A 27,225-nucleotide genomic window follows, 5' to 3' on the forward strand; every position below is an offset into this window, starting at 1 on the left:
GGGGAAAAGCCTCTAGATCAGGGGTCCCCAAACTTTTTAAGTGGAGGGCCAGACTAGGGTGAAATAGTCCAAAATTAGGATTGTTGTTGTTGTGTGCCTTTAAGTCGTTTCAGACTTAGGTCAACCCTAAGTCTAAAGTTGAGGACAGAGACCAGGTCAATGACCTTGTAGGGCCTTAGTTTGGGGACCCCTGATTTAGATGATCTCATAAGACCATAGGTAAGCAAAAAGGCCTCCAAAGACCATTGACATGGTCTCATAAGACCATCGGTAAGGAAAGGGACCCTCAAAGGCCATCTAGATGATCTCATCAGGCCATCAGAAGATCACCGGTAAGGAAAGGGGCCCTCAAAGACCATCTAGATGGTTTCATAAGACCATTGGTAAGGAAAGGGGCCGCCAAAGGCCATCTAGACAATCTCATAAAATCATAGGTAAGGAAAGGGACCCTCGAAGCCCATCTAGATGATCTCATCAGGCCATCAGAAGACCACCGGTAAGGAAAGGGGCCCTCAAAGACCATCTAGATGGTTTCATAAGACCATTGGTAAGGAAAGGGGCCGCCAAAGGCCATCTAGACAATCTCATAAAACCATAGGTAAGGAAAGGGACCCTCAAAGGCCATCTAGATGATCTCATCAGGCCATCAGAAGACCACCGGTAAGGAAAGGGGCCCTCAAAGACCATCTAGATGGTTTCATAAGACCATTGGTAAGGAAAGGGGCCGCCAAAGGCCATCTAGACAATCTCATAAAACCATAGGTAAGGAAAGGGACCCTCAAAGGCCATCTAGATGATCTCATCAGGCCATCAGAAGACCACCGGTAAGGAAAGGGGCCCTCAAAGACCATCTAGATGGTTTCATAAGACCATTGGTAAGGAAAGGGGCCACCAAAGGCCATCTAGACAATCTCATAAAACCATAGGTAAGGAAAGGGACCCTCAAAGGCCATCTAGATGATCTCATCAGGCCATCAGAAGATCACCGGTAAGGAAAGGGGCCCTCAAAGACCATCTAGATGGTTTCATAAGACCATTGGTAAGGAAAGGGGCCGCCAAAGGCCATCTAGACAATCTCATAAAATCATAGGTAAGGAAAGGGACCCTCGAAGCCCATCTAGATGATCTCATCAGGCCATCAGAAGACCACCGGTAAGGAAAGGGGCCCTCAAAGACCATCTAGATGGTTTCATTAGACCATTGGTAAGGAAAGGGGCCGCCAAAGGCCATCTAGACAATCTCATAAAACCATAGGTAAGGAAAGGGACCCTCAAAGGCCATCTAGATGATCTCATCAGGCCATCAGAAGACCACCGGTAAGGAAAGGGGCCCTCAAAGACCATCTAGATGGTTTCATAAGACCATTGGTAAGGAAAGGGGCCGCCAAAGGCCATCTAGACAATCTCATAAAACCATAGGTAAGGAAAGGGACCCTCGAAAGCCATCTAGATGATCTCATCAGGCCATCAGAAGACCACCGGTAAGGAAAGGGGCCCTCAAAGACCATCTAGATGGTTTCATAAGACCATTGGTAAGGAAAGGGGCCACCAAAGGCCATCTAGACAATCTCATAAAACCATAGGTAAGGAAAGGGACCCTCAAAGGCCATCTAGATGATCTCATCAGGCCATCAGAAGACCACCGGTAAGGAAAGGGGCCCTCAAAGACCATCTAGATGGTTTCATAAGACCATTGGTAAGGAAAGGGGCCACCAAAGGCCATCTAGACAATCTCATAAAACCATAGGTAAGGAAAGGGACCCTCAAAGGCCATCTAGATGATCTCATCAGGCCATCAGAAGACCACCGGTAAGGAAAGGGGCCCTCAAAGACCATCTAGATGGTTTCATTAGACCATTGGTAAGGAAAGGGGCCACCAAAGGCCATCTAGACAATCTCATAAAACCATAGGTAAGGAAAGGGACCCTCAAAGGCCATCTAGATGATCTCATCAGGCCATCAGAAGACCACCGGTAAGGAAAGGGGCCCTCAAAGACCATCTAGATGGTTTCATTAGACCATTGGTAAGGAAAGAGGCCACCAAAGGCCATCTAGACAATCTCATAAAACCATAGGTAAGGAAAGGGACCCTCAAAGGCCATCTAGATGATCTCATCAGGCCATCAGAAGACCACCGGTAAGGAAAGGGGCCCTCAAAGACCATCTAGATGGTTTCATAAGACCATTGGTAAGGAAAGGGGCCACCAAAGGCCATCTAGACAATCTCATAAAACCATAGGTAAGGAAAGGGACCCTCAAAGGCCATCTAGATGATCTCATCAGGCCATCAGAAGACCACCGGTAAGGAAAGGGGCCCTCAAAGACCATCTAGATGGTTTCATAAGACCATTGGTAAGGAAAGGGGTCGCCAAAGGCCATCTAGACAATCTCATAAAACCATAGGTAAGGAAAGGGACCCTCAAAGGCTATCTAGATGATCACATCAGGCCATCAGAAGACCACCGGTAAGGAAAGGGGCCCTCAAAGACCATCTAGATGGTTTCATAAGACCATTGGTAAGGAAAGGGGCCGCCAAAGGCCATCTAGACAATCTCATAAAACCATAGGTAAGGAAAGGGACCCTCAAAGGCCATCTACATGATCTCATCAGACCATCAGAAGACCACCGGTAAGGAAAGGGGCCCACAAAGACCATCTAGATGGTTTCATAAGACCATTGGTAAGGAAAGGGGCCGCCAAAGGCCATCTAGACAATCTCATAAAACCATAGGTAAGGAAAGGGACCCTCAAAGGCCATCTAGACCATAGGTAAGGAAAGCAACCTCCAAAAGCCATCTAGGTGGCCTCATAAGGCCATAGCTAAGCAAAGAGACCTTCAAAGACCATCTAGACAATCTCATGAGGCCATAAGTAAGCAAAGAGACCTCCAAAGACCAGGTAGACTTAGGTCAACCCTAAGTCTAAAGTTTAGGACAGGGGCCAGGTCAATGACCTTGGAGGGCCACATCCGGCCCCCGGGCCTTAGTTTGGGGACCCCTGCTCTAGAGATTAGCTCCCAGGCTGAACCATCTCATCCAAACCTCATCCAAGGGGAGTCCCAAGCTCCACCCCCAAAACATTCCTCCCAAGAACAGCAACCAGGAAATAAGCAAGGGAGGGAAAGCCAAGTAGGACAGCACAATTACAAATAATAATATTAATAATAATATATTTCTTAGACCCCGCCTCCATCTCCCCAAGGGGACTCGGGGCGGCTTACGTGGGGACAAAGCCCTAAAAACAACAGTTGACATAGGCATAAGAACAGTACAAGTTACAAAATTAAAATACACAACAAGAACCAAACCATTTTAAAACTTTAAGATAAAACACATAACATATCAATTAGACAGGGGAGTGGGGCTGTTGAGGATTACGTGGGAGGGGCTGACTTGAATAGTGAATAGTGAAACATGAATAGTGGAACCAGAGTGGGGTAAAGTGTTGCCCTGTTTTCCCGAAAATAAGACAGTGTCTTATATTAATTTTTGCTCTCAAAGATGTGCTAGGTCTTATTTTCAGGGGACATCTTATTTTTCCACAGAGAAGAATTCACATTTATTTTTGAACAAAAAAATGAACATCTATATCTATATATATAAAAGAGTGATGGCATCACGGCGACCCACAAAACAACAAAACTACAGGCCCCCCAACCTCGAAATTTGACAACACAACCCATCATCCACGCCTCAAGGTTGATACAACAAAAAGAAAAGAAAAATAAAGTCCTAATTAGAGAGAGGAATAATAGTTTTTATCCAATTGCTGCCAGTTAGAAGGCTAAGCTCCGCCCACTTGGTCTCCTAGCAACCCGAAAAAAAATAATAAAAAACACTAAATATTAATACAATAAAATACTATAATAATAGAAAATAACTAAAAATAATACAAGAAAATAATAAAATATAATAAATAAAAATATAACTTACAATAAAATTAACAAAAAAATGCAAATAAAGTCAAATAAAAAATTACACAACAATTTTTAACCAATACCACCACCACTTTACCACAGCAACGCGTGGCCGGGCACAGCTAGTATATAATAAAAGTGAAATCAGAGTATGTATCAGCGTTTTGATTGGCCTGGCGGAATATGTGCTCGCGTTTTGATTGCCCGCCACTATCCCAGGCCACTGAGACCAACAGGAATGACGGATCTGCACCAAACTTGGCACACTTCATCCCCACAATGCACTTTATGACCTGCTGCCATTTGGGGGAGGATGGACCACAGATGATGGGATTTGCAGTACTTTCAAACACTTGAACTCCCACAGACGACTGCAATGCCCACCAATGATGGAAATGGACCAAACTTGGCACACAGAACTCCTGTCGACCTCTTTACGTCCTGATGTATATTGGGGCAGGATGGACCAAGGATGATGGAATTTGCAGTACCTCTCCTCACTTCTTGAGACCACAGCAACTGCCACAAATCACACAACTGAACCAAACCAGGCACACATATCCCAAAGGACACACTTCACATGCTGCAGCAGTTTGACGGAGGGTGGACCAAGGATTATGGGATTTGCAGTACATTCATCCAATTCACCTCCCACAAACCGCTGTGATGCCCATGAATGACAAAACTGTATCAAACTTGACACGCAGGTGCAGGGTAGCCCTCTTTACATCCTGGTGCAGTTTGGGGGAAGAGGGACCGTGGATGAGGGGACTTACAATATCTTCAGTCACTTCCTGGGACTACTGTGACCCCCACCAATGACTGATCAAGACCAAACTTGGCACATAGAGCCACCATGGCCCACTCTACATCTTGGTGAGATTTGAAAGAGCTTGGACCTTGGATGATGGGACTTGCAGTATATTCATTCACTTCCTGAGACCACTGTCACCCCCATCAATGTCTCATCAAGACCAAACTTCAAACAGAGAACACCCATGACTCACTCTACACCCAGGTGCAGTTTGGAGGATGATGGACCATGGACGATGGGACTTCCAATACCTTCACTCACTTCCTGAGAGCACCGCGACCCACACAAATGACTGATCAAGACCAAACATGGTACAGGGAGCCCTCATGACCTATTCTACATACTGGCTCTGTTTGGAGGGGGATGGACACTGGACGATGGGACTTGCATATGGGGATGTCTTATTTTCAGGGAAACAGGGTAGGAGACAGCAAGGCGATTTGGACTGTATGGTGAGTGCAGCTGATTAATCAAAAGCACATTCAAGCTTTTTGGGAATGTGGTTAGGGTGGGTGCTAGTCTGAGCTCCCTGGGGAGAGAGTTCCAGAGCCGGGGGGCCACCACGGAGAAGGCCCTCTCCCTCGTTCCCACCAACCACGTTTCAGATGGTGGTGGGAGTGAAAGGAGGGCCTCCCCGGAAGATCTGCGAGCCCGCACTGGTTTATAGGGAGAAACGCGGTCACGAAGATAGACAGGACCCGAACCATTTAGGGCTTTGCACTTTGAATTGGGACTGGAAACATATTGGCAGCCAATGGAGCTGCTTCAGGAGAGGCGTAGTACACTCCCTGTAACTAGCTCCTGTTAACAATCTGGCTGCCGACCTTTGTATCAGTAGCATTTTCTGGGCCGTCTTCAAAGGCAGTCCCACATAGAGTGCATTGCAGTAGTCCAGTCTTGAGGTAACCAATGCGTGGACCACCGTGGCCAAGTCAGACTTCTCGAGGTACGGTCACAGCTGGCGCACAAGCTTTAATTGTGCAAAGGCCCTCCCAGCCACCGCCGACACCTGAGAATCAAGCGCCAGCGCTGATCCCAGGAGGACCCCCAGACTGTGGAGCTGTGTCTTCAGGGGGAGAACAGGTGGCCACCCTACACCCCGATCCGACGTGCGACTGGCCTGGAGGACCTCTGTCTTGTCAGGATTAAGCTTCAGCTTGTTTGCCCTCATCCAGCCCATCACAGCGGCCAGACACTGATTCAGGACACGGGGGGCTTCCTTGGAGTCTGGTGGAAAAGAGTAGTAGAGTTGAGTGTCATCTGCATAGAGATGGCACCGAACCCCAAAACCCCGGATGCAGGTGATTACCTATAAAGCCCTATATGCTTCGGATCCAACCTGTCTTCGAGACCGCATCTCCTTCTAGGTCCACCACCATCTCAAATACAAGAGAAAGGGGGGGTTGCGTAGGTGGCTCTCCGGCTCTAAAGAAATCAGATTAGCCCTCAGACTTCAAGTCTTTTGGGTGAGTTTAAAACATGGCTCTTCAGACAGTCCTTTGATCCTGAGCAATCTCTGGTCAGCTTGATGAACCACTGCTCCGCAGTTGCATGGTTACGGCAGATAGCCGGCCTTCTGCAGGTTCTATTGCGTTTCAGGAATTTTTATAATTTCATACTCTTACAATTTTATTAGTGGGATTTTATATACGCTGTTGATTTCACTTATGTCTTTGTATTTATACTTGTGTATTGCTGTTTAAATGCGGCACGTGGAGTGCTTCTGTGGGCTGCCCCGAGTCCCTTAGGAGAGATGGTGGCAGGGTACAAATAAAGATTTATCATCATCATCGTCGTCATCATCATCATTATCATCACATCAATTGCTCCACTATGATGATATGGGATACAATGAAAGCAGAAGCCAGAGGAATTTTAATGAAGAACAACGTAATTGAAAGAAAATAACAAGAAAAAAGATTAGAATTGGATATTAAGGAATTAGAGATGAAAAGGGTAAACAAAGCTATATAAAAGCATTAGCAATGAGAAAAGAGCTAGCAAAACATGAGTTAGAAAGGACTCAAAGAAATTTGAAGTTTTTAAATAGAGAATACTTTGAATACAGTAATACAGAAACTCTAGATTATGAGCCAAAGCAGCACACGTTAGAAAGGGAAGAAAATAATACCATCCATTAAAGACAAGGAAGGTAAGAATCATACAAGAATGGAAGACAAAATATTAGCTTTTCCAAGATCTTGCCAAGAACTATACTCAGCAAAAGAAAACTCCAAAAGTAAAATAGAGGAATATATTGAAAAATATTGGAAAAATAAAGATCCAGGAAACAGATACATTAGTTATGGAACAATTAATTCCAGAAAAAGAGACTGGAAAAATTATAGATAATTTAAAAGCCGGGAAGACTCCAGAAATGGATGGGCTGGGACCGGAATATTATAGAAAAATTAAAACCATATTAATACCTAAATTAAAAGAATGATATAATAATAACAGGAGAGAAGATCCCACCATCTCGGGAACAGTCTCTGATTATGTTAATTTTGAAACCTAACAAGGACCCAACAGAACCCGGATCACATAGACCCATTGAGTTAATAAATCAAGATGCTAAAATTTCAACAGCAATTATGGCAAAAAGAATGAATGAATTTATATATAAGTATATCAATGAAGATCAATGTGGTTTCATAACAGGGAGACAAATGTCAGTTTAATGGGTAGGGTTCTAAATATACTTCATAAATTATTTAATTATCAGGAAAAGAAATTTTAAAAATGAGTCTTTAATTAATTTTCCCCCTCCTGTTTTAAATACTCAATTAAATATTTGGGAATAAATGTAGCAAAAATTAAAAGTTATAGAGACTAATAATTTTATTAAATGAAGAAAGGAAATAAATATAAAAAATTTAGAATACGCTAAACTCAAATTATCATGGTTTGGAAGGATAGCATTGATACAAAGTAAAGGAAAGTCTGAAAAGAATTGGTATAATGAACAGAGTAACTCCCTTATATAAATACTAGCTGTGCCCGGCCACGCGTTGCTGTGGCAAAGTGGTGGTGGTATTGGTTAAAAGTTCTTGTGGAATTTTTATTTGACGTTATTTGTATTTTTTAAATTAATTTTATTGTAACTTATCTTTTTTATTTATTATATTTTATTATTTTGTTGTATTATTTTTAGTTATTTTGTTATAGTATTTTCTTGTATTAATTTTTTAGTGTTTTTAATTATTTTATTGTATTATTTGTATTTATTTTATTTTTTATTCTTTTATTAACACTGGGCTGAGTGGGTTGCTAAGAGACCAAGTGGGCGGAGCTTAGCCTTCTAACTGGCAGCAATTGGATAAAAACAATTATTCCTCTCTCTCTAATTAGGACTTTATTTTTCTTTTCTTTTTGTTGTATCAACCTAGAGGCATGGATGAGGGGTTGTGATGTCAAATTTCAAGGTTGGGGGGTCTGTAGTTTTGTTGTTTTGTGGGTTGCCGTGATGCCATCACTCTTTTATATATATAGATAAACTTTATACCTAAACTTTATTGGCCATGCCATACTGTTGCACTGGACCCGCCTGGCAGCTTCTAGTTGAACCCCAACACTGAACCCTTGGCCACTGTCTCCTGGCCTGCTTGTGAAGTATCTTGTCATTGGTTCCTAAGCCTGTGGTTCATTGATTGATTTGCACTATACTTATGCTCATGATTGTATTACGTTTTGTTGTTGCCTGGTTTTAAGTTGTGGTATGGTGTCCTTATTGGAAACTGCCCTGAGTCCCTTGAGGAGATAGATAGGGCGGTATATGAACAAAGTTTTATTATTGTTGTTATTATTCATTTGTACCCTGCCACCATCTCCCCGAAGGGACTCGGAGCGGTTCACAAAAGCACACAATTGTGCAGAACACACAGTAAGGTCAGGATTTTCCCGTGACATGAAGTCCAGTCCTGCCCGACTCTGGGGTTGGGGCTCATCTCCATTTCTAAGACAAAGAGCCGGCATTGTCCGTAGACACCTCCTAGGTCATGTGGCCACTGGCATGACTGCATGGAGAGCTGTTACCTTCCCGCAGAAGAGGTACCTATTGATCTACTCGCATTTGCATGTTCTCGGACTGCTTATTAATTTATTTCATGTCAAAAGCATTGCATAATAAATAAGTTTAAAAGTGATAAAATAAAGGAATCACAAGTAGCTAAGTAGTTTCGAACTGCCAGGATGGCAGAAGCTGGGGCTAACAGCGGGAGCTCGCTCTGCTCCCTAGATTCGAACCTGCCAACCTTTTGGTCAGCAAGTTCAGCAGTTTAACCCGCTGCGCCACCGGGGGGGAGGACCGATCACGTATACCTAAATAAATAAATAAGGAGGGAGGGGGAAGAAAGGGAAGGAAGAATGGAGTGAGGTGGGGGAGGAAGGAAGGAAGGAAGGAAGGGAGGGAGGGAGGAAGTGACCGGGAATTGGAAAATTGACACCTATATATTGTGCGTACATAATAATAATAAGAAGAAGAATAAGAATAAGAACAACTTTATTCCCACCACAATCTCTCTCCCCGAAGGGACTCGGGGCAGCTTGCATGGAGACCAAGCCCAGCATAAATAAGGACTCCAGGTCACTTTTATGAGAGTCCTCAGATGTTTTTTCAAACCATGTTTTATTTGTAATGTGATTTACTATGTTTTATAGATATACTAGCTGTGCCCGGCCACGCGTTGCTGTGGTGAAGAATGGTGGTCTGGGAAATAAAGTATTGAGGAATTGGTGGTAGTTAAGGTAAAGGGTAAACGTTTTCCCCTGACGTTAAGTCCAGTCATGTCTGATTCTGGGGGTTGGTGCTCATCTCCATTTCTAAGCCGAAGAGCCGTCGTTGTCTGTAGACTCCTCCAAGGTCATGTGGGATGACTGCATGGAGCAGCGTTACCTTCCCGCCGGAGCAGTACCTATTGATGCACTCACATTTACATGTTTTTGAACTTCTGGGTTGGCAGAAGCTGGGGCTAACAGTGGGGGCTCTGTCAGTTCCCCCAATTCAAACCTGCGGCCTTTCAGTCCAGAAGTTCAGCAGCTCAGCGCTTTAACATGCTGTGCCATCAGGGGACATTATTTCCTAAAGGTTGTGAATATACAATATTTCTGATTGTTTTTTTTTTGTCTGTTGGAGGCAAGTATGAATGCTGCAATTAGGAAAAATGATTAGGATGTAATGGCCTTGCAGATTTAAAGCCTAGCTGTTTCCTCCCTGAGTGATTTGTTTGTTGGGAGGTGTTAGCTGGCCCTGATTGTTTCCTGTCTGGAATTACCTTGTTTTCAGAGTGGTGTTGTTTGTGATATTTTATATGCTTCTACTGTCTGTGGCCCTGAGAAAACAGAGGATTGGCCAGACTTTGATGATGGGAATCCTTTGTTGGGAGGTGTTAGCTGGCCCTGATTGTTTTCTGTGTGGAATTCCCCTATTTTCAGAGTGTTGTTCTTTATTTAGTGTTCTGATTTTAGAGATTGTATTGTTCTGTTTTATTATACCACATTAATTTTTTTATATTCTGATTTTAGTGTTTTTGAATACTTGGAGCCAGATTGTATTCATTTTCACGGTTGACCGCAACATAATAATAATAATAATAATAATAATAATAATAATAATAATAATAGTAAGGATAGTAATGATAGTAATAATAAGGACTTTGGTAATACATAGTGCTTCACTGCCTTCTCAGCTTCCTTTCTGGAAGAATCCTTTCTTGGGAGGTGTTAGCTGGCCCTGATTGTTTCCTTTGTGGAATTTCCAATTTCCTTGCTTTATTTACTTTCTTTATTTCTTTATTACTGTCCTGGTTTTAGAGATTATATTGTTCTGCATTATTCTATCCTAGAAATTATTTCATATCAAAGTAGAATCTCACTTATCCAACATTCGATTATACAATGTTCTGGATTATTCAACACAGTCTGCCTTTTCATAATCAATGTTTTTGTAGTCAGTGTTTCAAATTCATTGTGATATTTTACTGGTAAATTTGTAAATACAGTACAGTAGAGTCTCACTTATCCAACATAAGTGGGCTGGCAAAATGTTGGATAACCGAATATGTTGGATAATAAGGAGGCATTAAGGAAAAGCCTATTAAATATCAAATTAGGTTATGATTTTACAAATGAAACACCAAAACATCATGTTAGACAACAAATTTGGCAGAAAAAGTAGTTCAATACGCAGTAATGCTATGTAGTAATTACTGTATTTATGAATTTAGCAATATATCATGATATATTGAAAACATTGACTACAAAAATGCGTTGGATAATCCAGAACGTTGGATAAGCGAGTGTTGGATAAGTGAGACTCTACTGTAATTACTACATAGCATTACTGCGCATGGAACTACCTTTTCTGTCAAATTTGTTGTATAATATGATGTTTTGATGCTTAATTTGTATAACAATTACCTAATTTGATGTTTAATCAGCTTTTCCTGAATCCCTTCTTATTATCCAATATATTTACTTATCCTGCTGGCCTGTTTATGTTGGATAAGTGAGAGTCGACTGTATATTGATCATCTTATATTATCTGCTTAGAACTGGATTATATGAGGCCCCTTCTTCACAGTTGTATAAAATGCACACTGAAGTGGATTATATGGAAGTGTGGAGTCAAGATAATCCAGTGCAAAGCAGATAATATAAGATTATAAATGGGTTATATAGCTGTGTGGAAGGGCCTTGGGTCTACACTGCCATATAATCCAGTGCAAATTAGATAATCTGTGGAAGAAGACTCAGTGAGGCCTAAATTTGCCTGTCCCCTAACTGAAACCTGGCTGTCCCTTGGTTGCTAGGCAACGAAGTGGGCAGAGATTAGCCCTCTAAACTGGCAGCAATTGGATAAAAACAATTATTGCTCTCCCTCTAATTAGGACTTTATTTTTCTTTTCTTTTTGTTGTATCAACCTAGAGGCGTGGATGATGGGTTGTGTTGTCAAATTTCGAGGTTGGGGGGCCTGTAGTTTTGTTGTTTTGTCCACTGCCCTGATGCCATCACTCTTTTATATATATAGATAGGGCTATGTCTGTTTTTATTGTTGCTTTTATTGTTGCTTTTATTGTTTTTATTGCTATTTTAAAGCCAAGTGTATTGTTTTAATCTATTTTTGTAAACCGCTCCGAGCCAAACCGGGAGTAGCGGTATATAAGTTTAATAATAATAATAATAATAATAATAATAATAATAGATCTGTTTTGTATTTATTGGTTTTATTACAATGTTTGTACCATTTGGGCTTGGGCCCGTGTAAGCTGCCCCGAGTCCCTTCTGGGAAATGGAGGCGGGGTATAAAAATAAAGTTGTTGTTGTTGTTGTTATTATTATTATTATTATTAAAACACAATTAAAAACATATAACAAATAAACAATACAATGAGAACAACTGAAACAAGAAAAAGAAAACATAAAACTACATAATCGCTTCCCTCTGGTTTTCCTCTTCATGTTCCCTGTCCTCTTGGCACAAGTGTCCTTGATGGGAGTTGTAGTTCACCTGCCTCCAGCAATACTGGGACCCCCACTGACCATGGACTGGGACCAGACTTGGCCCAGAGAAGCCCCATCACCCACAGAACAGTCTGCAGGGATTTAGGGGAACGGACCTTGGTTCTGGGAGTTGTAGTTCACCTGTAGCCGAGAGCGCTGAACCCAGCTGAGGTCAGATCTGGACCAGACTTGGCACAGAGACCCAATATGGCCAGCTGTGCATGCAGGCCTGGTTTACTTATTATTATTATTAGCCCAGGAGCAAGCCATCAGAACAAATGCAATTAAGGCCAAGATCCAAAAATCAGCTGATGACCCAACATGCAGACTGTGCAAGGAAACCGACGAAACCATGGATCATATCCTCAGCTGCTGTAAGAAAATCGCACAGACAGACTACAAACAGAGGCACACATCTGTGGCCCAAATGATTCATTGGAACTTATGCCTCAAGTCCCACCTGCCAGCAGCAAAGAACTGGTGGGATCACAAATCTGCAAAAGTCTTGGAAAATGAGCACGCAAAGAGATTGTGGAACTTCCGAATCCGGACTGACAAAGTTCTGGAACACAACACACCAGACATCACAGTTGTGGAAAAGAAAAAGGTTTGGATCATTGATGTCGCCATCCCAGGTGACAGTCGCATTGACGAAAAACAACAGGAAAAACTCAAGATTGAACTGCAAAGACTCTGGCAGAAACCAGTGCAGGTGGTCCCGGTGGTGATGGGCACACAGGGTGCCGTGCCAAAAGATCTCCGCCGGCATTTAGAAACAATAGACATTGACAAAATCACGATCTGCCAACTGCAAAAGGCCACCCGACTGGGATCTGCACGCATCATCCGAAAATACATCACACAGTCCTAGACACTTGGGAAGAGTTCGACTTGTGATTTTGTGACACTAAATCCAGCATGTCTATCTTGTTTGCTGTGTCATAAAATAATAATAATAATAATAATAATAATAATAATAATAATAATAATAATAACACTAATAATAGATGTCTGTTTCCATCCCTCTCGGGACCCAAAGCGGCTGAGAAGGTCTGAACATGAGGGAAACAAGAGAGCAGGTGGATCCTAGAGACACAACGGGGCGGACAGAGGAAGGGACCCCACTGGGGAGACCTCCAAGCCCGTGAGGCGTCCCGTGGAGACCCGTCTTGGGCGGAGAGGATTCTGGGAGTTGTAGTCCCCCCTCCTTCCCTCACAGCCCGAGGCAGGCCGGGCCCTCCGCCTCCCCCCCGGGCACCCCGGCGAGCGAGCGAGCCTCCCTCCCTGCCTCCCTCCCTCTCCCCACAGACCTCTCTCTCTCTCTCTCTCTCTCTCTCGGCCTCTCCGTCGTCTTCCCTCCGCCGCCTTCCTTCCCGCCTCACGAACACAGACCAGGCCTGAGGCGAGCCGGCCGCCATCTTCTCCTTCGTCCTCCTTCCTCGGAGCCCGCCCTCGCCCCCTCCCTCCCTCCCATTGGCTGAGCCCGGGATGCCCCGCCCACCGGAGGCCCCCCATTGGCTGCGTCCCGCTCAGCCCTCCTTTGACTGACGGGCCTTGTGTGGGCCTATTGAGGCCTGTGAAGCCACGGACTGGGAGTTGTAGTTCGCCCTCAACCGGGGACACTGGGACCCCCACCCAGGATGGGCCCGGACCGCCCTCGGCACACGGAGCCCCCAAGGTTGCATTTACGTTGCATTTCCTTTATCTTTCAATGTTTTTTATTTTATTAATGGAATTTATCCCATTTTGTTGTCGAAGGCTTTCATGGCCGGGATCACAGGGTTGTTGTATGTCTTTCGGGCTGTGTGGCCATGTTCCAGAAGCATTCTCTCCTGACGTTTCGCCCACACCTATGGCAGGCATCCTCACAAACCTCTGAGGATGCCTGCCATAGATGTGGGCGAAACGTCAGGAGAGAATGCTTCTGGAACATGGACATATATTCCTCACAACCTCTGAGGATGCCTACCATAGATGTGGGCGAAACGTCAGGAGAGAATGCTTCTGGAACATGGACATATATTCCTCACAACCTCTGAGGATGCCTGCCATAGATGTGGGCGAAACGTCAGGAGAGAATGCTTCTGGAACATGGCCACACAGCCCGGAAGACATACAACAACCCTTATCCAATTTTGTATTTCTCTCTCATTACAACTTAGTTCCTCCTTCCACATTTCTGTCAAGGTATTTTATATATATATATATATATTGTATCGTTTTCCTGTGATTGTTTTGTAAATGCATCCCACGGTTCCTTGATCTTCATCTACTTTCCATTTTATTATTTTACTAGCTGTTGCTGTGGCAAAGTCTGGTGGTATGGGAAATAAAGTATTGAGAAATTGGTGGTAGTTAAGGTAAAGATAATCCAGTTCAAAGCAGATAATATAAGATTACAAATGGGTTCTATAGCTGTGTGGAAGGGCCTTGAGTCTACGCTGCCATATAATCCAGTGCAAATTAGATAATCTCTGGAAGAGGCCTAAGTGAGGCCTAAATCTGCCTGTCCCCTGGGCTGAGGAGGTTGCTAGGAGACCAAGTTTTTTTTTTCCGTGTCAGGAGCAACCGGAGTTGCTTCTGGAGTGAGAGAATTGGCCGTCTGCAAGGACGTTGCTCAGGGGACGCCCGGATGTTTTGATGTTTTTACCATCCTTGTGGGAGGCTTCTCTCGTGTCCCCGCATGGAGCTGGAGCTGATAGAGGGAGCTCATCCACATTGGGCTCCAAGTGGGTGGAGCTTAGCCTTCAAACTGGCAGCAATTGGATAAAAACTATTCTTCCTCTCCCTGTAATTAGGACTCTATTTTTCTTTTCCTTTTTGTTGTATCAACCTAGAGCCGTGAATGATGGGTTGTGTTGTCAAATTTCGAGGTTGGGGGGCCTGTAGTTTTGTTGTTTTGTCCGCTGCCCTGATGCCATCACTCTTTTATATATATAGAGATAGACTAGCTGTGCCCGGCCACGCGTTGCTGTGGCAAAGTGGTGGTGGTATTGGTTAAAAGTTGTTGTGGAATTTTTATTTGACGTTATTTGTATTTTTAAAATTAATTTTATTGTAACTTATCTTTTTTATTTATTATATTTTATTATTTTGTTGTATTATTTTTAGTTATTTTGTTATAGTATTTTATTGTATTAATTATTTTAGTGTTTTTTATTATTTTTATTGTATTATTTGTATTTTTTTTTATTTTATTAACACTGGGCTGAATGGGTTGCTAGGAGACCAAGAGGGCAGAACTTAGCCTTCAAACTGGCAGCAATTGTATAAAAACTATTATTCCTCTCCCTGTAATTAGGACTCTATTTTTCTTTTCTTTTTTGTTGTATCAACCTAGAGCCGTGAATGATGGGTTGTGTTGTCAAATTTCGAGGTTGGGGGGGCCTGTAGTTTTGTTGTTTTGTCTGCTGCCCTGATGCCATCACTCTTTTATATATATAGATAGATTTCCTGTGATTGTTTTGTAAATGTATCCCACGGTTCCTTTATCTTTATCTACTTTCCATTTTATTCTTTTATCAAGATCTGTCTCTGGGATTTCCTTGCTCTTCCATTCTCTTAACCAGGGGTCCCCAAACTAAGGCCCGGGGGCCGGATGCGGCCCTCCGAGGTCATTTACCTGGCCCCCGCCCTCAGTTTTATAATATAATATATTGTATATACATATCATATTGATAATAATATTATAATGTAATACAATATAACACGAATAATACCATATAATATTATTAATTATATATTCTATATTACATATAACATTGCTAATAATATTACAGTATAGTGGTATAGTTCAATATAGTAATATATAATGCTAATATTGTGCGATGCTAATAATATAATATATTGTATATACATATCATATTGATAATAATATTATAATGTAACTAGCTGTGCCCGGCCACGCGTTGCTGTGGCAAAGAATGGTGGTATGGGAAATAAAGTATTGAGGAATTGGTGGTAGTTAAGGTCAAGGGTAAACGTTTTCCCCTGACGTTAAGTCCAGTCATGTCTGATTCTGGGGGTTGGTGCTCATCTCCATTTCTAAGCCGAAGAGCCGTCGTTGTCCGTAGACTCCTCCAAGGTCATGTGGGATGACTGCATGGAGCAGCGTTACCTTCCCACCGGAGCAGTACCTATTGATGCACTCACATTTACATGTTTTTGAACTTCTGGGTTGGCAGAAGCTGGGGCTAACAGTGGGGGCTCTGTCAGTTCCCCCAATTCAAACCTTCGGTCCAGAAGTTCAGCAGCTCAGCGCTTTAACATGCTGTGCCATCAGCATTATTCTATCACAGTAATTATTTCATATTAAAGTAGAATCTCACTTATCCAACATTCGATTATACAATGTTCTGGATTATCCAACACAGTCTGCCTTTTCATAATCAATGTTTTTGTAGTCAGTGTTTCAAATTCATTGTGATATTTTACTGGTAAATTTGTAAATACAGTACAGTAGAGTCTCACTTATCCAACATAAGTGGGCTGGCAAAATGTTGGATAACCGAATATGTTGGATAATAAGGAGGCATTAAGGAAAAGCCTATTAAATATCAAATTAGGTTATGATTTTACAAATGAAACACCAAAACATCATGTTAGACAACAAATTTGGCAGAAAAAGTAGTTCAATACGCAGTAATGCTATGTAGTAATTACTGAATTTAGCAATATATCATGATATATTGAAAACATTGACTACAAAAATGCGTTGGATAATCCAGAACATTGGATAAGCGAGTGTTGGATAAGTGAGACTCTACTGTAATTACTACATAGCATTACTGCGCATGGAACTACCTTTTCTGTCAAATTTGTTGTATAATATGATGTTTTGATGCTTAATTTGTATAACGATTACCTAATTTGATGTTTAATCAGCTTTTCCTGAATCCCTTCTTATTATCCAACATATTTACTTATCCTGCCGGCCTGTTTATGTTGGATAAGTGAGAGTCTACTGTATATTGATCATCTTATATTATCTGCTTAGAACTGGATTATATGAGGCTCCTTCTTCACAGTTGTATAAAATGCACACTGAAGTGGATTATATGGAAGTGTGGAGTCAAGATAATCCAGTGCAAAGCAGATAATATAAGATTCTAAATGGGTTATATAGCTGTGTGGAAGGGCCTTGAGTCTACACTGCCATATAATCCAGTGCAAATTAGATAATCTGTGGAAGAAGCCTAAGTGAGGCCTAAATCTGCCTGTCCCCTAACTGAAGCCTGGCTGTCCCTTGGCTGGTTGCTAGGCAACCAAGTGGGCAGAGATTAGCCCTCTAAACTGGCAGCAATTGGATAAAAAAATTATTGCTCTCCCTCTAATTAGGACTTTATTTTTCTTTTCTTTTTGTTGTATCAACCTAGAGGCGTGGATGATGGGTTGTGTTGTCAAATTTCGAGGTTGGGGGGCCTGTAGTTTTGTTGTTTTGTCCACTGCCCTGATGCCATCACTCTTTTATATATATAGATACAATATAACACTAATAATACCATATAATATTATTAATTATATATTCTATATTACATATAACATTGCTAATAATATTACAGTATAGTGGTATAGTTCAATATAGTAATATATAATGCTAATATTGTGCGATGCTAATAATATAATATATTGTATATACATATCATATTGATAATAATATTATAATGTAATACAACATAACACTAATAATACCATATAATATTATTAATTATATATTCTATATTACATATAATATTGCTAATAATATTACAGTATAGTGGTATAGTTCAATATAGTAATATATAATGCTAATATTGTGCTATGCTAATAATATAATATATTGTATGTACATATAATTTGTAAGCCACTCTGAGTCCCCTTTGGGGTGAGAAGGGTGTGATACAAATGTAGTAAATAAATGCAGTAAATAAATAAATAATAAATAAATACATTTTAGACTTAGGCTTGCCCAAAGTCTGAAATGTCTTGAAGGCACACAACAACAACAACAACAACAACAACAACAACAACAACAACAACAATCCTAATTAACTTGACTATCTCATTGGCCAGAAGCAGGAGCACACTTCCCATTGAAATCCTGATAAATGTATGTTGGTTAAAATTGTTTTCATTTTTAAATATTGTATTGTTCTTTCATTGTTGTTGTTGTTGTTGTTTTTGCACTACAAATAAGACATGTGCAGTGTGCATCGGAATTTGTTCGTATTTTTTTTTCAAATGATAATCCGGCCTCTCAACAGTCTGAAGGATTTGGACCAGCCCTCGGCTTAAAAAGTTTGAGGACCCCTGCTCTTAACTTTTTAGATAACCCTCTCCATAATCACCAGTTTGGCTCCTCCCATTGAATTACTGTTCCGTCGGGTTTCAGTATGTCCTGGATCTTTGTTGCAAATACATCTGACCACAATACGTAATCAATTAAAACATCATATCCTGATATTAAAAAAAAAATCTAATTAACATATCAAATTGAAGGGGAAACTGGTCCTTCAAAAACCCAACGGGATCTTGCCAGCTGTAGATAAAATCAACACCGAAGCCAAAATAGGTCAGAAGCAAATTTTCACAGTTTATTCCTTCTGATCAGAAGAAGGCGGACAGTTAGCATAGCATAGCGATGCCATTAGAAAACACTGGCAATTAAAGGGGCTTTTTATAGCCTCACGATTACATCAATTACATCAGCCAACTTCTCATTGGATACATCTTCCTGTACATGCAACAATTGATTGGGTGACATAGCATTACACGAGGTGTCCACGCATGCAAGCATAGCTACTTCCTATTACAAAAATGGTATTATTATTTCGTAGAAAATAAAATATAATCATAAAACAGTGATAATAGAAAATGTAATAATAATAACATAAAATATAATAATATATAATAATAGAAAATAAAATACAGTAGAGTCTCACTTATCCAAGCTAAACGGGCCGGCAGAAGCTTGGATAAGCGAATATCTTGGATAATAAGGAGGGATTAATTGGCAATTAAAGGGGCTTTTTATAGCCTCACGATTACATCAATTACATCAGCCAACTTCTCATTGGATACATCTTCCTGTACATGCAACAATTGATTGGGTGATATAGCATTACACGAGGTGTCCACGCGTGCAAGCATAGCTACTTCCTATTACAAATATGGTTTTATTATTTCGTAACTTTCCTGTTTCCCACTTCTCTCTTCTTGGAAACGACCTAATCTTCTTGCCAGGGAGTTTACTGGAAACATCTGGTCCCTGTTTCCTGTTTTCCCCGGTCCTACTCTCAAATGGAAACCAGACGGCCTGTTTCGTAATAAACACATATTTCTTTCGCCTCCTCCTTTTCTCTTTGGCAGTTTATCCTACGACCCCCCCTCAAAATGAAACCATTTAAATACTTAAAGCAAGCACCATTTAAAGATAGCCATAACCTCTGTCTACTGAGGTTCTCTGTCAATCATCAGAATATTTATCAGACTGGCCGTGCCTATTCTCTTTCCTCTTCCTTCGAGAGTTCTTGGAGAACGGGAGAAGTCCCAGCAGATTGGAGGAGGGCGAATGTGGTCCCTATTTATCTTCAAGAAGGGAAAAAAGAACGACCCAAACAATTACCGTCCGGTCAGCCTCACATCAATACCAGGCAAAATTCTGGAAAAGATCATTAAGGAAGTGGTCTGCGAACACTTAGAAACAAATGCGGTCATTGCTAATAGTCAACACGGATTTACCAAAAACAAGTCATGCCAGACTCATCTGATCTCTTTTTTCGATAGAGTTACGAGTTGGGTCGATACAGGGAATGCTGTGGATGTAGCCGACCTGGATTTCAGTAAGGCCTTCGACAAAGTCCCCCACGACCTTCTGGCAAGGAAACTAGTAAAATGTGGGCTAGACAAAACTACGGTTAGGTGGATCTGTAATTGGCTAAGCGAACGAACCCAAAGGGTGATTCTCACCAATGCGTCGTCTTCATCATGGAAAGAAGTGACAAGTGGAGTGCCAAAAGCAGGGCTCCGTCCTGGGCCCGGTTCTGTTCAACATCTTTATTAACGACTTAGACGAAGGGTTAGAAGGCACGATCATCAAGTTTGCAGACGACACCAAACTGGGAGGGATAGCTAACACTCCAGAAGACAGGAGCAGAATTCAAAACGATCTTGACAGACTAGAGAGATGGGCCGAAACTCACAAAATGAAGTTCAACAGGGATAAATGCAAGAGACTTCACTTCGGCAGAAAAAATGGAAATCAAAGATACAGAATGGGGGACGCCTGGCTTGACAGCAGTGTGTGCGAAAAAGACCTTGGAGTCCTTGTGGGGAGGAAGATGAACATGAGCCAACAATGTGATGCGGCTGCTAAGAAAGCCAATGGGATTCTGGCCTGCATCAATAGGGGAATAGCGTCTAGATCCAGGGAAGTCCTGCTCCCCCTTATTCTATTCTGCCTTGGTCAGACCACACCTGGAATCACACTGTGTCCAATTTTGGGCACCACAGTTGAAGGGAGATGTTGACAAGCTGGAAAGCGTCCAGAGGAGGGCGACTAAAATGATTAAGGGTCTGGAGAACAAGCCCTATGAGGAGCGGCTTAAAGAGCTGGGCATGTTTAGCCTGCAGAAGAGAAGGCTGAGAGGAGACATGATAGCCATGTACAAATACGTGAAGGGAAGTCCTAGGGAGGAGGGAGGGAGCTTGTTTTCTGCTGCCCTGCAGACTAGGACACGGAACAATGGCTTCAAACTACAGGAAAGGAAGGAGATTCCACCTGAACATCAGGAAGAACTTCCTCACTGTGAGAAGGGCTGTTCGACAGTGGAACTCTCTCTCCCGGACTGTGGTGGAGGCTCCTTCTTTGGAGGCTTTTAAGCAGAGGCTGGATGGCCATCTGTCGGGGGTGCTTTGAATGCGATTTCCTGCTTCTTAGCAGGGGGTTGGACTGGATGGCCCATGTGGTCTCTTCCAACTCTACTATTCTATGATTCTATGATTCTATGATTCCAGAAGCATTCTCTCCTGACGTTTCGCCCACATCTATGGCAGGCATCCTCAGAGGTTTGTGAGGATGCCTGCCATAGGTGTGGGCGAAACGTCAGGAGAGAATGCTTCTGGAACATGGCCACACAGCCCGGAAGACATACAACAACCCTGTGATCCCGGCCATGAAAGCCTTCGACAACAAAATGGGATAAATTCCATTAATAAAATAAAAAACATTGAAAGATAAAGGAAATGCAACGTAAATGCAACCTTGGGGGCTCCGTGTGCCGAGGGCGGTCCGGGCCCATCCTGGGTGGGGGTCCCAGTGTCCCCGGTTGAGGGCGAACTACAACTCCCAGTCCGTGGCTTCACAGGCCTCAATAGGCCCACACAAGGCCCGTCAGTCAAAGGAGGGCTGAGCGGGACGCGGCCAATGGGGGGCCTCCGGTGGGCGGGGCATCCCGGGCTCAGCCAATGGGAGGGAGGGAGGGGGCGAGGGCGGGCTCCGAGGAAGGAGGACGAAGGAGAAGATGGCGGCCGGCTCGCCTCAGGCCTGGTCTGTGTTCGTGAGGCGGGAAGGAAGGCGGCGGAGGGAAGAGGACGGAGAGGCCGAGAGAGAGAGAGAGAGGTCTGTGGGGAGAGGGAGGCAGGCAGGGAGGGAGGCTCGCTCGCTCGCTCGCTGGGGTGCCCGGGGGGGAGGCGGAGGGCCCGGCCTGCCTCGGGCTGTGAGGGAAGGAGGGGGGACTACAACTCCCAGAATCCTCTCCGCCCAAGACGGGTCTCCACGGGACGCCTCACGGGCTTGGAGGTCTCCCCAGTGGGGTCCCTTCCTCTGTCCGCCCCGTTGTGTCTCTAGGATCCACCTGCTCTCTTGTTTCCCTCATGTTCAGACCTTCTCAGCCGCTTTGGGTCCCGAGAGGGATGGAAACAGACATCGATTATTAGTGTTATTATTGTTATTATGACACAGCAAACAAGATAGACAGGACTGTGTGATGTATATTATTATTATTATTATTATTATGACACAGCAAACAAGATAGACAGGACTGTGTGATGTATATTATTATTATTATTATTATTATTATGACACAGCAAACAAGATAGACAGGACTGTGTGATGTATATTATTATTATTATTATTATTATTATTATTATTATTATTATTATGACACAGCAAACAAGATAGACAGGACTGTGTGATGTATATTATTATTATTATTATTATTGTGACACAGCAAACAAGATAGACAGGACTGTGTGATGTATATTATTATTATTATTATTATTATTATTATTATTATTATGACACAGCAAACAAGATAGACAGGACTGTGTGATGTATATTATTATTATTATTATTATTATTATGATGACACAGCAAACAAGATAGACAGGACTGTGTGATGTATATTATTATTATTATTATTATTATTATATCACAGCAAACAAGATAGACATGCTGGATTTCGTATCACAAAATCCCAAGTCGAACACTTCCCAAGTGTCTAGGACTGTGTGATGTATTACTATTATTATTATTATTATTATTTTATTATTATTATTATTATTTTATGACACAGCAAAAATATAGTCATGCTGGTTTTCGTGTCACAAAATCACAAGTCGAACACTTCCCAAGTGTCTAGAACTGTGTGATGTATTATTATTATTATTATTATTATTATTATTATTATTTTATGACACAGCAAAAATATAGACATGCTGGTTTTCGTGTCACAAAATCACAAGTCGAACTCTTCCCAAGTGTCTAGGACTGTGTGATGTATTATTATTATTATTTTATTATTATTATTATTATTATTATTATTATTATTATTTTATGACACAGCAAAAATATAGTCATGCTGGATTTCGTGTCACAAAATCACAAGTCGAACACTTCCCAAGTGTCTAGAACTGTGTGATGTATTATTATTATTATTATTATTATTATTATTATTATTTTATGACACAGCAAAAATATAGACATGCTGGTTTTCGTGTCACAAAATCACAAGTCGAACTCTTCCCAAGTGTCTAGGACTGTGTGATGTATTATTATTATTATTATTATTATTTTATTATGACACAGCAAAAATATAGACATGCTGGATTTCGTATCACAAAATCACAAGTCGAACACTTCCCAAGTGTCTAGGACTATGTGATGTATTATTATTATTATTATTATTATTATTATTATTATTATTATTATTATTATTTCTATTATTCTTACTAGCTGTGCCCGGCCACGCGTTGCTGTGGCGAAGTCTGGTGGTCTGGGAAATAAAGTATTGAGGAATTGGTGGTAGTTAAGGTCAAGGGTCAAGGTTTTCCCCTGACGTTAAGTCCAGTCGTGTCTGACTCTGGAGGTTGGTGCTCATCTCCATTTCTAAGCCGAAGAGCCGGCGTTGTCCGTAGACTCCTCCAAGGTCATGTGGGATGACTACATGGAGCGGCGTTACCTTCCCGCCGGAGCAGTACCTATTGATGCACTCACATTTGCATGTTTTCGACCTTCTGGGTTGGCAGAAGCTGGGGCTAACAGTGGGGGCTCTCTCCGCTCCCCCAATTCAAACCTGTGGCCTTTTGGTCCAGAAGTTCAGCAGCTCAGCGCTTTAACACGCTGCGCCATCAGGGGATATTATTTCCTAAAGGTTGTGAATATACAATATTTCTGATTGGTTTTTTTTGTTTGTTGGAGGCAAGTATGAATGCTGCAATTAGGAAAAATGATTAGGATGTAATGGCCATGCAGCTTTAAAGCCTGGCTGTTTCCTCCCTGAGTGAATTTTTTGTTGGGAGGTGTTAGCTGACCCTGATTCTTTCCTGTCTGGAATTCCCTTGTTTTCAGAGTGGTGTTGTTTGCGATATTTTATGTGCTTCTACTGTCTGTGGCCCTGAGAAAACAGAGGATTTTCCAGACTTTGATGATGGGAATACTTTGTTGGGAGGTGTTAGCTGGCCCTGATTGTTTCCTGTCTGGAATTCCCTTGTTTTCAGAGTGATGTTGTTTGCGATATTTTATATGCTTCTACTGTCTGTGGCCCTGAGAAAACAGGATTTGCCAGACTTTGATGATGGGAATACTTTGTTGGGAGGTGTTAGCTGGCCCTGATTGTTTCCTGTGTGGAATTCCCCTGTTTATTTACTGTCCTGGTTTTAGAGATTATATTGTTCTGCATTATTCTATCCCAGTAATTATTTCATATTAAAGAAGAATCTCACTTATCCAACATTCGCTTATACAATGTTCTGGATTATCCTACGCAGTCTGCCTTTTCATAATCAATGTTTTTGTAGTCAGTGTTTTAAATTCATTGTGATATTTTAGTGGTAAATTTGTAAATACACTACAGTAGAGTCTCACTTATCCAACATAAACGGGCTGGCAGAATGTTGGATAAGCGAATATGTTGGATAATAAGGAGGGATTAAGGATAAGCCTATTAAACATCAAATTAAGTTATGATTTCACAAATTAAGGACCAAAACATCACGTTAGACAACAAATTTGGAAGAAAAAGTAGTTCAATACACAGTAATTCTATGTAGAAATTACTGGATTTCTGAATTTAGCACCAAAATATCACGATATATTGAAAGCATTGACTACAAAAATGCGTTGGATAATCCAGAACGTTGGATAAGCGAGTGTTGGATAAGTGAGACTCTACTGTATATTAAAATGTATCATTTTAGGCTAGGGAAATCTTGTGCAATATATTTAGGCCCAGAAATCAGCAGTAGTCCAATGTAATTACTCAAAAACCTGCCGACAGCACCAGGTCTTCAGTTCCTTATGGAAATTGGATAATGTAGGGGATTGCCTGATCTCTTTTGGCAGTTAAGGTAAAGGGTCCCCTGGGCTGAGTGGGTTGCTAGGAGACCAAGTGAGCGGAGCTTAGCCTTCTAACTGGCAGCAATTGGATAAAAACAATTATTCCTCTCCTTCTAATCCAGAACGTTGGATAAGCGAGTGTTGGATAAGTGAGACTCTACTGTATATTAAAATGTATCATTTTAGGCTAGGGAAATCTTGTGCAATATATTTAGGCCCAGAAATCAGCAGTAGTCCAATGTAATTACTCAAAAACCTGCCGACAGCACCAGGTCTTCAGTTCCTTATGGAAATTGGATAATGTAGGGGATTGCCTGATCTCTTTTGGCAGTTAAGGTAAAGGGTCCCCTGGGCTGAGTGGGTTGCTAGGAGACCAAGTGAGCGGAGCTTAGCCTTCTAACTGGCAGCAATTGGATAAAAACAATTATTCCTCTCCTTCTAATTAGGACTTCATTTTTCTTTTCTTTTTGTTGTATCAACCTAGAGGCATGGATGAGGGGTTGTTCTGTCAATTTTCGAGGTTGTGGGGTAGTTACTTTTGTTGTTTTGTCCGCTGCCGTGATGCCATCACTCTTTTATATATATAGATTATGTCACAGCAAACAAGATAGACATGCTGGATTTCGTATCACAAAATCACAAGTCGAACTCTTCCCAAGTGTCTAGGACTGTGTGATGTATTTTCAGATGATGCGCGCAGATCCCAGTCGGGTGGCCTTTTGCAGTTGGCAGATCGTGATTTTGTCAATGTCTATTGTTTCCAAATGCCGGCTGAGATCTTTTGGCACGGCACCCAGTGTGCCCATCACCACCGGGACCACCTGCACTGGTTTCTGCCAGAGTCTTTGCAGTTCAATCTTGAGTTTTTCCTGTTGTTTTTCGTCAATGCGACTGTCACCTGGGATGGCGACATCAATGATCCAAACCTTTTTCTTTTCCACAACTGTGATGTCTGGTGTGTTCTGTTCCAGAATTTTGTCAGTCTAGATTCGGAAGTTCCACAATCTCTTTGCGTGCTCATTCTCCAAGACTTTTGCAGGTTTGTGATCCCACCAGTTCTTTGCTGCTGGGAGGTGGGACTTGAGGCATAAGTTCCAATGAATCATTTGGGCCACAGATGTGTGCTTCTGTTTGTAGTCTGTCTGTGCGATTTTCTTACAGCAGTATGTTCAGTTGGTGATGGGGCTTCTCTGAGCCAAGTCTGGTCCCAGTCCATGGTCAGTGGGGGTCACAGTATTGCTGGAGGCAGGTGAACTACAACTCCCATCAAGGACACTTGTGCCAAGAGGACAGGGAACATGAAGAGGAAAACCAGAGGGAAGCGATTATGTAGTTTTATGTTTTCTTTTTCTTGTTTCAGTTGTTCTCATTGTATTGTTTATTTGTTATATGTTTTTAATTGTGTTTTAATAATAATAATAATAATAACAACAAGAACAACTTTATTTTTATACCCCGCCTCCATTTCCCAGAAGGGACTCGGGGCAGCTTACACGGGCCCAAGCCCAAATGGTACAAACATTGTAATAAAACCAATAAATACAAAACAGATCTATTATTATTATTATTATTATTATTATTATTATTATTATTATTAAACTTATATACCGCTACTCCCGGTTTGGCTCGGAGCGGTTTACAAAAATAGATTAAAACAATACACTTTTGGCTTTAAAATAGCAATAAAAACAATAAAAGCAACAATAAAAGCAACAATAAAAACAGACATAGCCCTATATATCTATAAAACATAGTAAATCACATTACAAATAAAACATGGTTTGAAAAAACATCTGAGGACTCTCATAAAAGTGACCTGGAGTCCTTATTTATGCTGGGCTTGGTCTCCATGCAAGCTGCCCCGAGTCCCTTCGGGGAGAGAGATTGTGGTGGGAATAAAGTTGTTGTTATTATTATTACTATTATTATTATTATTATTATGTACGCACAATATATAGGTGTCAATTTTCCAATTCCCGGTCACTTCCTCCCTCCCTCCCTTCCTTCCTTCCTTCCTCCCCCACCTCACTCCATTCTTCCTTCCCTTTCTTCCCCCTCCCTCCTTATTTATTTATTTAGGTATACGTGATCGGTCCTCCCCCCCGGTGGCGCAGCGGGTTAAACTGCTGAACTTGCTGACCAAAAGGTTGGCAGGTTCGAATCTAGGGAGCAGAGCGAGCT

General features: G+C 41.8%; 1 protein-coding gene and 2 pseudogenes across 1 annotated transcript in view; all 3 read left to right on the forward strand.

Moving 5' to 3' along the window:
• The window catches only part of LOC107983718 (zinc finger protein 160-like), a 182,851-nt gene that overhangs the window by 53,836 nt on the left and 101,790 nt on the right, over positions 1–27,225 (forward strand). The gene's annotated exons all lie outside the window — the stretch shown is intronic.
• The window catches only part of LOC134294639 (zinc finger protein 850-like), a 151,486-nt pseudogene continuing 138,000 nt past the window's right edge, over positions 13,740–27,225 (forward strand).
• Positions 21,288–27,225, forward strand: part of LOC134294695 (zinc finger protein 850-like) — a 49,258-nt pseudogene continuing 43,320 nt past the window's right edge.

This window comes from Anolis carolinensis, unplaced genomic scaffold, assembly GCF_035594765.1.
Source record: "Anolis carolinensis isolate JA03-04 unplaced genomic scaffold, rAnoCar3.1.pri scaffold_18, whole genome shotgun sequence".
NCBI lineage: Eukaryota > Metazoa > Chordata > Lepidosauria > Squamata > Dactyloidae > Anolis > Anolis carolinensis.